The sequence below is a fragment of the Bubalus kerabau genome, chromosome 3 (genome assembly GCF_029407905.1).
Source record: "Bubalus kerabau isolate K-KA32 ecotype Philippines breed swamp buffalo chromosome 3, PCC_UOA_SB_1v2, whole genome shotgun sequence".
NCBI lineage: Eukaryota > Metazoa > Chordata > Mammalia > Artiodactyla > Bovidae > Bubalus > Bubalus kerabau.
In genome coordinates this window covers 95,567,983-95,584,497 of record NC_073626.1, presented here as the reverse complement: position 1 = coordinate 95,584,497, position 16,515 = coordinate 95,567,983, and the positions used below count along the sequence as shown (strand labels likewise).

The window sequence follows — 16,515 nt, the reverse complement described above, 5'->3', positions numbered from 1 at the left end:
TAATATTATCTTAATAGATAATGAAGCTTGGTTTCTGTGATTTCTTCACTTGTTTCACACATGAGACTTTGATCTTAATTTTGTTCTCATTCGTGGATTTAAAATATTTTTGTAAAAATATATAACATGGTGTTTAAGTTCTGTGATAGGGAACAACTTATAATTGTTCCCTGAAGCATTTCTTTAGTGTTAGAAATCTATGCTATTTAATTTCATGGAGTATTATTGACTATAACATGTATTTTATAAGTAAATATAGATGGATATATAGATATAAAGTGCCTAATAGTAAAGAAAGCTAAAAATAAATGAAGACACTGTCTAAGCCAAAGTGAAAAAAATAAATTCTCACAAAGCCCCCAGACTTTACTTCATATAGATAGGCTCTCCACATTGACCCCATTCAAATAAAGTACAATTACCTGTCTGATTTTCTGCCCCACTATTCATTCTATCCCCAGTTCTAAAGATACAACTGTGCTTCTGAAAATAGAACTAATCATCTCTGTAAATCTGGATATGTGAAATGTTTCAAGGCTTAGGGCACGCCTGTAGGGTGGTCCGCTGTGTGCACGGCACAGTCACCCCCCTGAAGGAGTGAGTGGTGTGGTCTTCTAACGATGTTGTGCACCTTGGTGAGGTCTGTGTCTCACTGGAAGAAAGAGGGCCTATTTCTGGGTACAAAAGCCTAATTTGCTTTTAAGTTTGTGGTGGCACGATTCCACTGTCCAGGACTCACACATTCTTCTAACCACACAAAGCATAAACTAGTTGTGGCCCTAATTCTAGTTGAAAACTCTGTTTTACATTTTGCCTGATCCTGTGTATCACTTTTAATTACCACTTTGATCCTAAGATCTAATGCGTATATTATCCTCTAATCCATAAACTGAGCACATTTCTTGTACTTGTGTATTAATATGTTTGGCGCAATAAAGCAGAAAACTTATTTTTTTTTTTTAATGAGTGAGTTCTTTACTTTCTCTAAGCTTTCAGATATTGAGTTCTTCCAAATCTGAATTCATCCCCTAGATTTGATCCTTGTTCCTTGATACTAGGTCCCATAAATATTACCAATTTTCTGTTAGTATCTGTCTTCTGCTTGTTGCTGGGTGCCCCATGGCAATGCTTTCTCCCCTTGCCAGCACTTCACCTCTTGACACAGAGTTTTGCCTGAAACACTATCCATCTTGATTCATTCTGCATATAGAGCCCCACTTCACCAACTGAACTTTCTTTTATTATCTATAACTCTATCTTTCCTCAAGAATGTTTTATAATATGTGTCTGTGTGTGTGTATTTGATAAGCAAGTGAATATTTTAGATTCAGAGAATTATTTAGCTAGAAAGTCTCTTTAGAAGAATACTGAGAAGAAAGGAATCTTTTCTGGGAACATTTCAAACTTTTTCTTAAAATAGTAGCTACAGTACCATAGAGAGTTTTCCACACACTTCAGAAAGACTCCATTCTTGATATGAAAAAAATGTTATAGAGGGAAGGGAGATAAATGTATAAAATGTTCTGGGAGTTTAGGTGAGTGAGCAGTTGGATGTCCTGGGAGGAAATATGGTTTCATTGAGGAAGTGTGATTGAGCCCTGTGGTGAATAACGTGTGTGAGCACTTCAGGGAAGACAGCAATCCAAATACAAGGAATTCTAGAGACTGAAAAAGATGAAGGCATGAGAGAGCTATGTTTCCTGAAGGAACTTTAAGATGTTCGATATTGCTGAGGAGTTAAAGGCCATCATGAGAAGAGAAGGTAATATATGTGACACTAAGCCAGGAAGAATTTTTATAGAATTTAACATTAGACAATTAAGAGCCATCAAAATATTTGAATAAATAAATGCTTAGATTTGCATTCTGGTCTGCTATGAGAGGGATACACTTTAAGAGTCAAAATGCCCCCTAAATGCACCATATTGATTCCATGCAATAACTGAGAGAAAGGGTGATGATCATCTATGTAGACATAGTAGCAGCGAAGAATAAGAAAGATGCTGAAGGAGGACTCATCGGGATTGATGACTCATGATGTCAACATCATCATCATCATGTCAAAATCAGAGTCCCTGTCTGCCAACCTGTGTGGTGGTTTTATTATCTCAGAGAAGTGAAAACCACAAGGCTCAGAGTGGTCAGTTGACTTGAATGAGGCCGTAAATGAGGGTGGAGGTAAAGCTTGTTCCTGATTCCATGCACATTGAAATCAGTGTTATTTTACTAGCAAATGTGAAAGTTTAAGCTTATAAAAGACAACACTGAGTGATTTTGTTGCAAAGTCACTTTAATTATAGTTACTGCATTCGAGAAACACATTTTAGACAACTCATTGTTAAGTACTTTCAGTAACATGAAAGAATTATATTCAGAGCTCGCAGAAAGAGAACAAGCTTCTAAATTCATGTGTCAAAACAACAAAGGCCATAAGACCTACTTGAATGGTATTCTTTTGCTTTTAGATACAGAGTTGAATTATAGTTCATTTCCAAAATTAAAGAGAATTCTACACAATAGAAAGAATATAAAACTTTCTTGTACAATACTTATTTTTATGTACTGGAAAAAAAGAGATTGTTTAGCAACTATTAACATTCAAGTAACACTGGTAGGAGTATATGGTTGCCCCTTATTTGGTAGAAAGAGATCTAAAATAAGTTTTATTTTTTTAATATAAATCAGATATCAACTTAGTGTACCCAATCTGTTAAAGTCAAGATAAGTTAGCTTCAACCCTAAAGAACAGTCTTTCCAAGATTGATTCAGTTCCCTGGGGGACTTACTCTTTTGTGACTGCTTTTTCTTTCTCACAATCCAATCCAGATACTATACCTGTCTTCTTTCTTAAATGAGAGACAAACTTATGTAATCACCAACACAGTGCATTTATGAGTAGGACAGATTTAATGGATGATAGAGGGGAAGTGGGGTTGCATTATAACACTGTAGTCAAATGTAGACATAGTGTTAGTTGCTCAGTCAAGTATAATTCTTTGCAACCCCATGGACTGCAACCCACCAGGATCCTCTGTCCATGGGATTTTCCAGTCAAGAATCCTGGAGTGGGTAAGCTATTTCCTTCTCCAGGGGATCCTCCTAACCCAAGGATCAAACTCAGGTCTCCTGCATTGCAGGTGGATTCTTTTCCACCTGAGTCACTAGGGAAGCCCTACTTTAGACATAAAGTGAAAAGTGAAAGTGAAGTCGCTCAGTCGTGTCCAATTCTTTGCGACCCTATGGACTGTAGCCTACCAGGCTTCTCCGTCCATGGGATTTTCCAGGCAAGAATAATGGAGTGGGTTGCCATTTCCTTCTCCAGGAGATCTTCCTGTCCCAGGGATTGAACCCGGGTCTCCCGCATTGTAGGCAGACACTTTCACCATCTGAACCTCATCTTTAAAATCTCTTACAGTTATCACATCCTGAGGAAAGTCTACAGGTCACTTTTGCCTCTCATCATTTTACTTGCTCATTTCCTCTCCCCAGTTCCTGTTTCCTCTTTGCTTTAATCTTTCCCACTTCAAGTGCCCACCTTCCTGGAGCAAAGTAAAGTTTTCCCTTGTCTCATTCAAAGCAGTTACTGTTTTCCTGGAAGGCACACCTTCAGGCTCCTTGTCTGCTTCTACAAGTACCTTGTCTAAGAATTCTACCTAACTGAAGGTAGTTTCTTCCCTAAATGAGAAAGGGCCTTATCTTATCAAGAAAGAGGTACAATAGCAGATTTTTTGGGAATATAATCTCTTTACAATCTTGTATTTAACTCTGCATATCCCCTGGCAGAGGGCACTACAAATGGCTCTGGAATTCTTGCCTGAAGAAGCCCATGAGCAGAGAAGCTTGGCAGGTCGTGGTCCATAAGGTCACGAAGAATAGAACACAACTGAAGCAATTTAGCATGCACACATGCACTCTGAATATATGTTAAATAAGCAGGGTGACCTTATACAGCCTTGAGGTATTCCTTTCCCAGTTTTGAACCAGTCTGTTCTAGTTCTAACTGCTGCCTCTTGTCCTGCATACAGATTTCTCAGGAGATGGGTAATATGGTCTGGTATTCCCATCTCTTTAAAAATTTTCCACACATTGTTGTGATCCACACAGTCAAGGCTTTAGCGTAGTCAATGAAGCAGGAATAGATAGTTTTTTGGAATTCTCTTGCTGCAGTCCATGGGGCTGCAAAGAGTCGGACACAACTTAAGGACTGAACAAACAAAGTGACAACCACAAAGGCATTTGCCATCTACCTATGCTGCTGCAGTTGCTGGCTTTTGACACTCCTTGAGGGGGATTTAGAATAGAAAGTGAGGCACTCAGTGTTCCAGAAAACTATTGAAACAGGTCTTTAGATAGTTAGGTATTTTCAGTACCTGATTTCATGATCCCAATCCTTGTATCTCCTCACATCTAAAAAAGCATTAATTGCCTTCATGGTGACATCAGCTCCTCATGAGGAGCAGAAAACTTTCTGTAAAATAAGTGCTTGATTTCACTGAACTCCTCCTTCACAATATATTACATATTGACCTTCCTCCACTACCTCTATGGAGCAGCCTTTCAGAGCTATCTGAGGTGCTGTCTCCAAGGCTTCCGTCCTCCTTTTGCCCCAATAAAACTTAACTTGCAACTCTCAGGTTGTGCATGTTTTTAGCTGAGAGTTGTTGTCATTCAGTTGCTCAGTCATGTCCAACTCTTTACAACCCTGTGAACTGCAGCATGCCAGGCTTCCCTGTCATTCACCATCCCCTGGAGCGTGCTTAAACTCAAAACCATTGAGTCAGTGATTCCGTTGCTCCTTCTGCCTTCAACCTTTCCCAGCATCAGTGTCTTTTCAAATGAGTCAGCTCTTTGCATCAGGTGGCCAAAGTATTGGAACTTTAGCTTCAGCATCAGTGCCTCCAAAGAATATTCAGGATTGATTTCCTTCAGAATTGACTGGTTTGATCCTCTTGCAGTCCAAGGGACCCTCAAGAGTCTTCTCCAACACCACAGTTCAAAAGCATCAAGTCTTTGGCACTCAGCCTTCTTTATGGTCCATCTCTCACATCCATACATGACTAATGGAAAAACCATAGCTTTGACTATACAGACCATTGTCGGTAAAGGGATGTCTCTGTTTTTTAATATGCTCTCTAGTTTTGTCATAGCTTTTCTTCCAAGGAGCAAGCATCTTTTAATTTCATGGCTGCAGTCACCATATGTAGTGATTTTGGAGCCCCCAAAAATAGTCTGTCACTGTTACCATTGTTTCCACACCTATTTGCCATGAAGTGATGGAACCAGATGCTATGATCTTAGTTTTTTGAATGTTGAGTTTTAAGCCAGCCTTTTCATTCTCCTCTTTCACTTTCATAAAGAAGCTCTTTAGTTCCTCTCTACTTTCTGCCATAAGAATGGTGTCATCTGCATATCTGAGGTTATTGATATTTCTCCCGGCAATCTTGATTCCAGCTTGTGCTTGATCCAGCCTAGCATTTCTCATGATGTACTCTGCATAGAAGTTAAATAAGCAGGGTGACAATATACAGCCTTGATGTACTCCTTTCCTAATTTGGAAGCAGTCTGTTGTTCCGTGTCCTGTTCTCACTGTTGTTTCTTGACCTGCATATACTTTCCTCAGGAGGCAGGTCAGGTGGTGTGGTATTCCCATTTCTTGAAGAATTTTCCCCAGTTTGTTGTGATCTATACAATCAGAGGCTTTAGCATAGTCATTGAAGCAGAAGTAGATGTTTTTCTGTATTTCTCTTGCTTTTTCTATGATCCAGTGGATCAACAGCAATTTGATCTCTGGTTCCTCTAACTTTTCTAAATCCAGATTGTAGATATGGAATTTCTCAGTTCAGGTACTATGAATCCTAACTTGAAGGATTTTGAGCATTATTACCTTGCTAACATGTAGCCAACATCAGTGTTGCCAAAATCTTGGCTCTATTTGCATTTGTGCCAAACAGAAATATGGAAATAGAGTCTTGGAGGAGAAGGAAAGAGTGGCTTTATTACTTTGCTAGGTGAAGGCACAGTATGCTCGTGCCTCAAGAACTGTGTCCCTTCCTAGGTGAGTAAGGTGAGGTTATATAGTCAGGCAGGGATATGTGATAATGTTCAAGGGAGTAGCATTCTCTCATGCTTTTTTTCTTCTGGAAATTTTCCAAACTGAGGTTCTGTGCGGGGTTTTAGGGGTTAGGTCTTCTAATCGTGATGAGCCTCTCTGATCCACTTAATCTAGCCTCAGGTGGTTTTGTAGTTGCTCCTCCTTTGACTAGTAACTGTTCTGCCCTTTGGAAGTCACTGAAGGTCATGGAGACTGAAGTCTTGCCTATGAGATGGTGAACAAAAAGGCATCCAAACTCAAGAGACCCAGAGCAGTAGTGTGTACATATAGCAATACTACTCCTCAATTCTTCCCCTATCTTCTTCCCTGCATCTTCTTCCTCCTCTGTGTCCATTATTCTGTTCTCTATATCTGTATTTGTATTCCTGCCATAAAAATAGGTTCATCAGTACCATTTTTCTAGGATCCATGTATATGCATTAATATATGATATTTGTTTTTGTCTAACTTAATGTAACTTAAATTATGTAACTTAATATCAGATTTCCAGGGTTTGAAACCCATGTCTGTCACTTAAAGCAAGTTACTTAACTGATGTTCAGATTGTCATTATCAAATGGGAGTAATTTGGAATCTTATAAGGATTATAGTTATAATTATTTTAAGAATAATTATATGATTATTATATAACATATAATTCTTAATTATTTTTATAGGAGTATTATGAAGAGTCCGTAGAAGATCACCAGAATATCCACCACCTTAACAGACAGTTCTAGAAGTTGAGGAAAAGGAAGCAAATATAGATATTTATAGAGATTGGGAGTCTGGGTTTAAGTGGATTAAGACAGGTCTTTTAATGCAGGAATCTTATTGAGACTGGTTAGTGGCAACTAAAAAGATGCACAAGTTGAGAGTTAAGTTTGATTTGGGACAAAATGATGACGGAAGCCTGGGAGACAGCATCTCAGATAGCTCCGAGAATGGAAGGTCAATATATAAAGTTTTAGTGAAGGGGGAGTTCAATACCATTAAGCACTTATTTTGCAAAAGGTTTTTTGTTGGTCATGAGGATCTGATGTCACCATGAAGCGATTTAGTGCTTCTCTAGATATGAGGAGATGCAAGGATTGAGATCATAAAATCTGTTCCTAAAAACATCCAACACTCTAAAGACCTGTCCCATCAGATTCCCTGGAGCACAGAGTGCCTCACTCCACCCTGATCCCTCAGGGGTTGTTGAAGGTCAATAGCTGTAGCAGCACGGGGTTCAATCTCCACAGAGGCAGATGGCAAACGCCATTGTTGTTCAGTCATTGGCAATGCTCTTGGTAAGTGCCAATGTGTAGTTGACATCAGTGTGTGATGTGGTAGTTTAATACTGGTGGGTATATTGAGGGGAAAGTTTTGAGGTCAACTGATAAGCAAGCAGTCTCTCTATATATTGTTCTGAGAAGACAACCAAACAACCTAGTCTCCCTAATAAGTGAATTTTTTTGAGCAATTAATTGTTTGAATAGTTTTATTTTCTGGAATTTTTTTGAAGCATGAAACCATTTATAAGTTCATAGCCTTCTCTTAGTTCTGATATTTAACCTGTGTCATTGCAGATTTCAGTTCGTTGGCAAGGTCAAATGAGATGATCCATAGAAAACATGTAGCACAATGTCTGCTATGTAATTAAGTGTTCAATAAATGTTTAATGCTTAGTACTTCTTTCTTATGATGCTTTTTCATTTTTTAAATCAGGGTTTGACGACAGGAGGAGATGGCCTAACCCTAGATGAGGAATGCAAGTTTTGATAATCAGATTCACTATAGGGTGGAGGAAGTTGTGGGGAGCTTTTACAGCTTTGGTAATAGGACAGAACACAAGTTAACAGAATTAACTCATGGATATTGAAGAGCAGGCAACAAGCAGAGATCTCAGCAGAAATTCACCTTTAGAGATCTTCTAGCAGAAAATATTAAGCAGAGATTAAGGTAAGGGAGCAGGAAGATTTAATAGCAGACAGCCACAGCCAGCCACAGAAATTTCTGATTACAACAATAAATGACTTTAAAGAACTAAAAGGGAAAAAGGTAGGACCTTGACTCCACACTGCTACACTGGACAAAGAAGTAAAGCAGTTTTCAAGCCAGGATGGTCTAGGCACCAAACCTATTGAAACTGCATTGAAAATGAAGAATAAAACAGATGCTTGGCACAGAAACTAAGAATAAAAGGCGAGTTAACATGGCTGTGATCAGAATCCTATCAGCAGTAAGGCTGAGCCAAGTAATTATAAGACCTTACCTATAATATCTTATATATGTGTGTGTTCATCACTCAGTCATATCCAATTCTTTGTGATTCCATGGACTGTAGCCTGACAGGCTCCTCTATCCTTGGAATTCTCCAGGCAAGAATACTGGAGTGGGTTGCCATTACATTCTCCAAGGGATCTTCCTGACCTAGGGATCAAACCTGGGTCTCCTGCACTGCAGGCAGATTTTTTACTATCTGAGCCACCAGGGAAGCCCATCTCATATATAGTGCTTTATAATATAAGAATATAATAAAAATTACATTCATATAATTCCTTAATGATTTTATTCATTTCTTCCAAAACCCCAGAATATAGATATAGCAAGCAGTTTTACTCCAATTTAGGTGATGACAAAACTGTAACTTCAAGAGTTTGCTCACAGATCCTGAATGGCAAAATGAAGATGTAAACATAGAATTTCCAGACACAGAGCCTTCTCAAATATATCAAAATAGAATGATGCCACTTATGTTCAAGAGGAATGTGTTATAATAGAATGACTTGTAGACCAATTTTCTTACATTCTTTCCCTTCCCTAACCCTTACTCATTTATTTGTCCTGGCTCTACAAGCTTAAAAACCAAAACCAACTGAAAATATAAAAAAGATGTAGAAAACTTGGCATTTCTACACCTCTAGTACAGATTATAATAGTATAGAATTATGATTGGGACATCGATCTGCTGATTAATACAATAGCCTGCCTTGTCAAGTTTTCATTCATCAACATCTTATAAAATATATTATGTGACTTGCAGAATACTACCTTCCGAAGAGAGAGACAAATAAAATTAACCTCCTCTTATTAAAAAATCTCCTAGTCTATTGTATTAGTTGTATTTATTGTGAAAGTGTATAATGAGGAAAATGATTGAGTCATATATGAAGTGCAGGACTGCAGAAGGGGGCTGAGTAGTCTTCTCTGGGATTAGGGAAGTAGAGAGAAAGAAGCTCCCTGTTCCTCCTTTTTCCTGCATAGCACTCCCTACCCAGGGTCCTCATGGCATGTTTCATATAGAAACCGACAAGCAGAAGAGTCCTGGGAAAAAGTCCTGCTCAGTAACCCTCCTGTTATGCCCACCCCAATACATCAAAGAAAACAGGATCAAGGAATGGATATGACAGCAAATAGGCCAAGGATGAATACAAGGTCTGTTCATGCTGTGTGCTAAGTCACTTCAGTCCTGTCCGATTCTTTGCGACCCTATGGACTGTAGCCCTCCAGGCACCTCTGTCCAGGGGATTCTCCAGGCAAGAACACTGAAGTGGTTTGCCATACCCTCCTTCAAGGGACCTTCCGAACCCTGGGGTCAAACCAGTGTCTCTTATGCCTCTTGCATCAGCAGGCAGGTTCTTTACCACTAGCACCACCTGGGGAGCCCAAGTCTACCTGAATTTAAAACAAAGGTGTTTGTGGCAAGTGTTTATCAACTTCCTTGGTGGTTCATATGGTAAAGAATCTGCCTGCAATGCTGGAGACCTGAGTTTGATCCCTAGTTTGGAAAGATCCCCTGGAGAAGGGAATGGCTACCCACTCCAATATTCTGCCTGGAGAATTCCATGGACAGAGGAGTCTAGCTGGCTACATTCCACAGGATAAGGAAGAGCCAGATACACTTGAGTGACTAACACTTTGTAAAAAAAAATTTTTTTTAACCAGTCAAGTAATTATGACTTATAGGAACTTAACTTTTGGAAGGTTTAACACAATGTATATACAAAGAAACATATAGGATACCTTGCAAAATTAAGTGCTTCATTTTACTTGAGGCTCCAAGCTTTCAGTTATGAAAGAATCACTTTCCTGTTGCCCAGGCTTTTGTTGCCTGGATGCATTAGAAAATGATGAAATTTCTTTCTGTGAATATAAATGTTAAGGAATTGGGAAACATTGAAACCACCCATAATTCTGAAAGGTTCAATACAATTCCTACAGCTCTTAAAAATAAGAAGTATAGAGAGGACTTGTATTGTAAGTCTTCATTTTAAATTACTGTTATTAATCTTTGTTTGAGCCAGTTAAAAGTAGCCACTGACTCACTGAGCCGCATTTCAACAAGTCATGCAAACTACAATGTTGACAGCCTTTGTTTGGAGTCCTAAATGGATTGTGTCTAACTAAACCACTGTGTAATTATGGATCCTTTGTGATTTCACATTCTCATCTTATAGTCAATTTTTCTTTCTTTGATGTGGTGTGTTGTGTTCAGTAGCTTATATGAAAACATCAATATAGCTTTGAAAAGGATAAAATCAAATTGTAACAATCTATGTTTCTCTAATGTGGACATAGCCAAGGGGAAAGATGGTAAATAGGAACACTATCTCACTGTATTTCCATGTTCCACAGGGAGGAAATGTGATTCTATCACCATATTCTCTCCAAAGAAGAGCAGTTGCATTTATTTCTCCTACATTTATAAGTCAACAGCTGATGCACAGAAAACTGGATAAGCATTAGTATATATCCAGATGACAGAGGAGATTGTAAATGAAGTAGAGAAGACTTTCTGACTCCAGTATTTATAGTGAAAGGAAATAGTGACTTATTTTAGTTCATACATAGAAAAAAATACTAACCTTATATATCCTATTTTAAAATGTTGATGTAAGCAAAATGTTGATGTATATCTGTATGTCATATCAGTGGTTCTGTTAAATAAATTTGGGTAACTGATCTCAGTTTTGGCTGCACATTTGAATGCCCAGGAGAGATTTCTTTTTAATCTTATTATCCATAGCCACACCCCAGACACCTAAATCAGAATCTCTGTGGATAAAACCTACATACCAGTTTGTTTGTTTTTTTTTTTCATTCTTATGGGATGATTCTGATGTGCAGCCAGGATTTAGAGTGACAGATAATTATGGAATTAAAAGGAAATAAACTTTGATTTTCTTTCAAGTATTATAGATTTAGAATGTCAAAATATAATGCAAATATGAAATTCTGCTAGGATAAAGCTTATGATCTTGTTGGAATACCAGATTTCAGGAGCTCAATTTGAGTATTGGGTATCAAATATCTTTCAAATTGATTAAAATTGCTATTGCAGTCTGACACATTTACTCTCAAAGTTAACTACATATACATTGTGCTCTCACAATTATGTCAAAATTTCCAATTCTATTTAGATATTTACATAAAAGATAAATAATGTCTTCAAAAGACAGATTGCTAAGAGTATTTGATCCATATATACATAATTTCAGTGATAGCTGACTTTCTATACTTAGTTTTAATTAAATGATCCTAGGGAGAAGGAAAAGGCAACCCACTCCAGTATTCTTGCCTGGAGAATCCCAGGGATGGGGGAGCCTGGTAGGCTGCCATCTATGGGGTCGCACAGAGTCGAACACGACTGAAGCAACTTAGCAGCAGCAGCAGGGAATCTACTTCTCTTTTTATAAATATATATATTTATAAATATATAACTTATTTTTTTAAGTGCATAAAATTTTTTTTTTAATTTTCAGACACCTACAATATCATTTAAGACATTTGATCTAGTATATATTATGGAGCAGAAATCATTATCTTTACTAATATTATTAAATCATAAATTATTTTATTAGCAATATCATTTATTGCTTTATTATGCAGGATATTGAAGTAGCTCTGTGACTTGAGATTTGTATCCTGTGAAATAAATATTTGAATTAGTCAACTTTGAAAAGTGAAAGTGAAAGTGTTAGTTGCTCTGGTATGTCTGACTGACTGTGACCCCATGGACTGTAGCCTGCCAGGCTTCTCGGTCCAGTCAACTTTGAAAGTCCTTTCCAATTTCACCTTTTGGAGATTCTGAGCTTTACTCTGTTGTGAGGCATGCATGCTAAGTCATGTCTGACTCTTTGCAGTCCCAAGGACTGTAGCACACCAGGTTCCTCTGTCCTTGGAATTCTCCAGGCAAGAGTACTGAAGTGGATTGCCATTTCCTCCTGCAGGGGGTCTTCCCTACCCGGGAACTGAACTGATGCTTCCTGTGGCTCCTGCATTGGCAGGCAGATTCTTTACCACTGGCACTACCTGGGAAGCCCACTCTGCTGTGTAGATCAAGCAATGTCTACCACACATTTCAGAGTACATCTTTCAGTTGCCCAGTCACATCCTACTATTTGTGACCACATGGACTGCAGCACAACATTTTAATCTGATTATGCGAGAAAGATAAAAGCTGAAGTGGTAAAATTCTTCCTGTTGTTTATTCACTCAGTTGTGTCTGACTCTTTGCCACCCCATGGACTGCAGCACATCAGACTTCCCTGTCCTTCACCATCTCCAGTAGCTTGCTCAAATTCGTGTCCAATAAGTCAGTGATGCCATCTAAGCATCCAAGCATCTCACCCTCTATTGTCCTCTTCTTCTGCCTTCAATCTTTCCCAGCCTCAGGAGCTTAAGGAATATTGCCTACATGACACCTGTAACTAACCATCAACTATGAAACTCATCCTGAGTAAGACACATGAAAGGTAAAAAGCATACACTTAAAAGATCATTAGAGAAGTCAAAACTACAGAATTATTTTCAGTACCTCCCCCTAATCCCATTATATAGGACTTCCCTTTGACTCAGATGGTAAAGCATCTGTCTACAATGCGGGAAACCCGGGTTCGATCCCTGGGTTGGGAAGATCCCCTGAAGAAGGAAATGGCAATCCACTCCAGTACTATTGCCTGGAAAATCCAGTCCATGGGGTCACAAAGAGTTGGACACGACTGAGCGACTTCACTTTCAGAGAAGTCAAAACTACAGAATTATTTTAAGTACTCCCCCCAATCCCATTATATAGGTTCCCTGTTTTATTTTCCTTGTTTTTAATTTTTTTTCTGGAAAAATCACTGACTTAAAAACTCATCCAGCTTTGATACTAAAAGCATTTTTAAAAAAACTAAAATAATCGAACAACACTTTAAGTACTTTTCTATGGCTAAAGAAAAAATTACTGTATTTACCTGTTTTAAGTATACACTTTCTACCTTTCATGTGTCTCACTCCAGATGTTTTATAGTTGATGGTTAGTTACAGTTGTTGTGTAGGCAATGTTCCCTAAGCCTGTGTGAATGTGGTAACGCTATTCATATAATCAAGCCTCAACTAAGTTATATGCACTATTTATTTTCTGTGTGTGAAGTTTGTCATTCAATATTTCTTTAGAAAGATTGCAATATGATTCTTTATTGAAACAAAATGTTACAGTATGAAAAGAAAGGAAGGAAACAGTGGCAAAAATTGAATTTCATAAGATGTAGCCAATGTTTAGCATTGGAGCAATGACTACAGTTTCTCTTGCTTACCAACAGCTGACTGATAGCCTTATTATCAATTATTTATTATGTCAACTCAGGGCTAGCAGTGTCCATATTGCCAGGAGTCTTACTAGAAATTCACAGCCTTATTCCCATACCAGATCTACAGAATCAGAATCTGAATTTTGTCAAGATTTCCTTTGCCGCTAAAAGTTTGCAAGCACAGTTTTATAGTACCAAGGAGGATACTCACAAGATGAAATTGTTTTGTATTAATATTTTGTTACTGAGATATATGCTAAATGTATGTCTCTCATTTGTTAAGCAATACAACCCAAAACTAGAGAAATCCCTTTAGAATAGATGAAAGAAATTTCAAAGCAACATGAAATTAGTGTGACTGATGTATAAGCAAGCTTAAAATATTGATGGGAGTCTATGTCCAAATAAATTGGAGAGCTTTTGCTATAGGCTTAGGTATTGAATAGATCCTATTCAAGATAACAAAGCATTTTATTATGGTTTGACAACATTTTTCTTTCCTAGTGGTGCACAAAATAATGATGTATGTTACCCTAGGTGACAAGAGGTTTGAAGAATTATAGGCAATAATTCTAGTTCAATGTATCATAAATCTGTTAAAGATTATAAAAATAAAAAAAAGCCTTGCTCATATATATTTGTATGCTTCAGTAACTGGATCAACAGACATAGAAAATGATTAATTTGTATAATAAGAATTATCCTATAAACTATTTTATTATACAAAGTTTCTTTTGCAAAATAACTTTATATAGGAGAAAGGATGAATTAATAAAATATTAACCACATTTTATTTTATGCTACATTAAATAATGACATAGTGGAAATTTTCTCTAAGTAGCAAAATATTATAGCTGCATTATTAGTAAATTAGTTCATTATAATGTTATCACATATAATGAATATAAAATTAACATTTGTGAGTGGATTTTTCTAACCACAAAAATAAGGCATGATGGAAATAAGTTGAGAAGCTGGATCTAAGTATCTGCTTTTATTTTTATATTATAAATGATTTATTTTACTAAATATCTTGTTCACTTTTCTTTATTAGCATTTAGCATAACATGCAAGAGGTTTAATTTAAAAGCAATGATTTATATACAAATGATAATAAGTAGCCTTCATAGACTATTATCCTTGGGTTAAACCAGTAGTTGCTGACTGTTGGACTGATTTCAGCCTGCTTTTTCAGTTTTGCTTCTTTATTGATGATGACAATCATCTTTATGACTCATTTTGTTCAGCATGCTGAAAGTAAGGGGGTGTTTTGATGAGGCAGAAGATTGGAGGTTTGAGGAGAATCTCGGCAAGGACCTTTCTGACTTACCAAGACAGCTTTCTAAGTTTGTTTAATGATAAACTGCCTGGAAGACCAAGTCAAATGATGATGAGACATATATTAGTAGAAACCACTTTAATCTTGCTACCAGAATGGGAAAAGATGACTATGAATCAACCTACCTTTTCTACCCTCCATTTGAACTTTTTTTATATACACAATGTCTTACATAGTGTGGATGCTTAATGAATGTTATTCAAATAAATATATACTGAAAAAATGGTTAGACATATGTACATTCTTTCCTGGCTATATTACAGAGAACTTCACTGAGGAGGTGTTATTTTAGACTGCTTTAAAAAATGATTCGAGTCTCTGCAGGCATACAGTTGATATTTATTTTATTACATGCCTTTGATGCCCACACTATATTGGATTTTTTTCACTCACCTGTGAAGGGGACTAATTTTAATGATGCTAATTTTGTGTCGAGGATTAGGTCATTTATTGGTGGCAGGGTATATCTGGTTCATTTTACTTTATGGAAAGATTTTAATTTTCTTGCTCTTCAGCATATTTTACCAAGAAAAATACCATAAGGTGAATAAACTTCTATTCCTGTCTGGATACCCAGTGACATTTTTTCAAAATATTCTATAATCACAATGATTTAACAATATGTGACAAAAATGTCTAAAAGTTGACAAGTGGATATGGCTGAGAGCCACCTGCACATTAAAATTGCAGTGACCACCGAGAACATCTGCATGATGATGGTTTAGTCGCCAAGTTGTATCCAACTGTGTGTGACCCCATGGACTGTGTAGACCACCAGGCTCCTCTGTCCACAGGATTCTCCATGCAGGAACTGTGGAGTGGGTTGCCATTTCCTTCTCTGAACATCTGCATATTATTTATCAAAAATGTACTTTACAAGTTTGATGGCTTGAAAAGCAAAATCCGGACTTCTTTTAATTTATCAGCAAAATTAAGTTTTTTTTTTTTTCTCCAAAATATCAGGTTCTAAAATTAATAACAATTATGATGCAGCCTTTTACTTAACCGTGTGTTCCAGGAATCAACAGCATCTGAATCACCTGGAAACATTTTAAAACCTGTATATTCTCAGGCTGCACCCTAGATCTGCTAAACCAGAAACTGCATGTTACCCAATCCCCAGGTGATTCCTCTGTACATTCAAGAGATGTTCTGGAAGCCTATACCCTTTCGTCATCTCTGATTTTTTTTTTTTTTTTTTTTTGAGAATCTTTGAAATGTATCTTGACCCCAACATCTTTCCCTCAAAGTAGACATGAATTATGGCATTCTTCAACAGAATGAAAAATGTACATGACTAGATTTTAGAAGAAGAGTAATCTCAGTTTTATAAGCTTCAAAGCCCTGTGAACATTTGTCTATTTATGTTCTCAGGAATTTTTGAGTTATACAATAATTCTTTTTTCTAAACAAAGGCAATTATATCTACTAAATGAATTCCTTTAGTACCTGGTCTTCTATTGATAGTCTCATAATGTTACTTTAGCTTTCTTAGACTTGTGTCCAAATCATGTCCTTTTGTTCCC

At 37.2% G+C, this 16,515-nt stretch overlaps 1 protein-coding gene across 13 annotated transcripts in view; it reads left to right on the top strand.

The window, feature by feature from the left end:
• GALNT13 (polypeptide N-acetylgalactosaminyltransferase 13) overlaps nucleotides 1-16,515 on the top strand; it is a 952,843-nt gene that overhangs the window by 688,321 nt on the left and 248,007 nt on the right. The gene's annotated exons all lie outside the window — the stretch shown is intronic.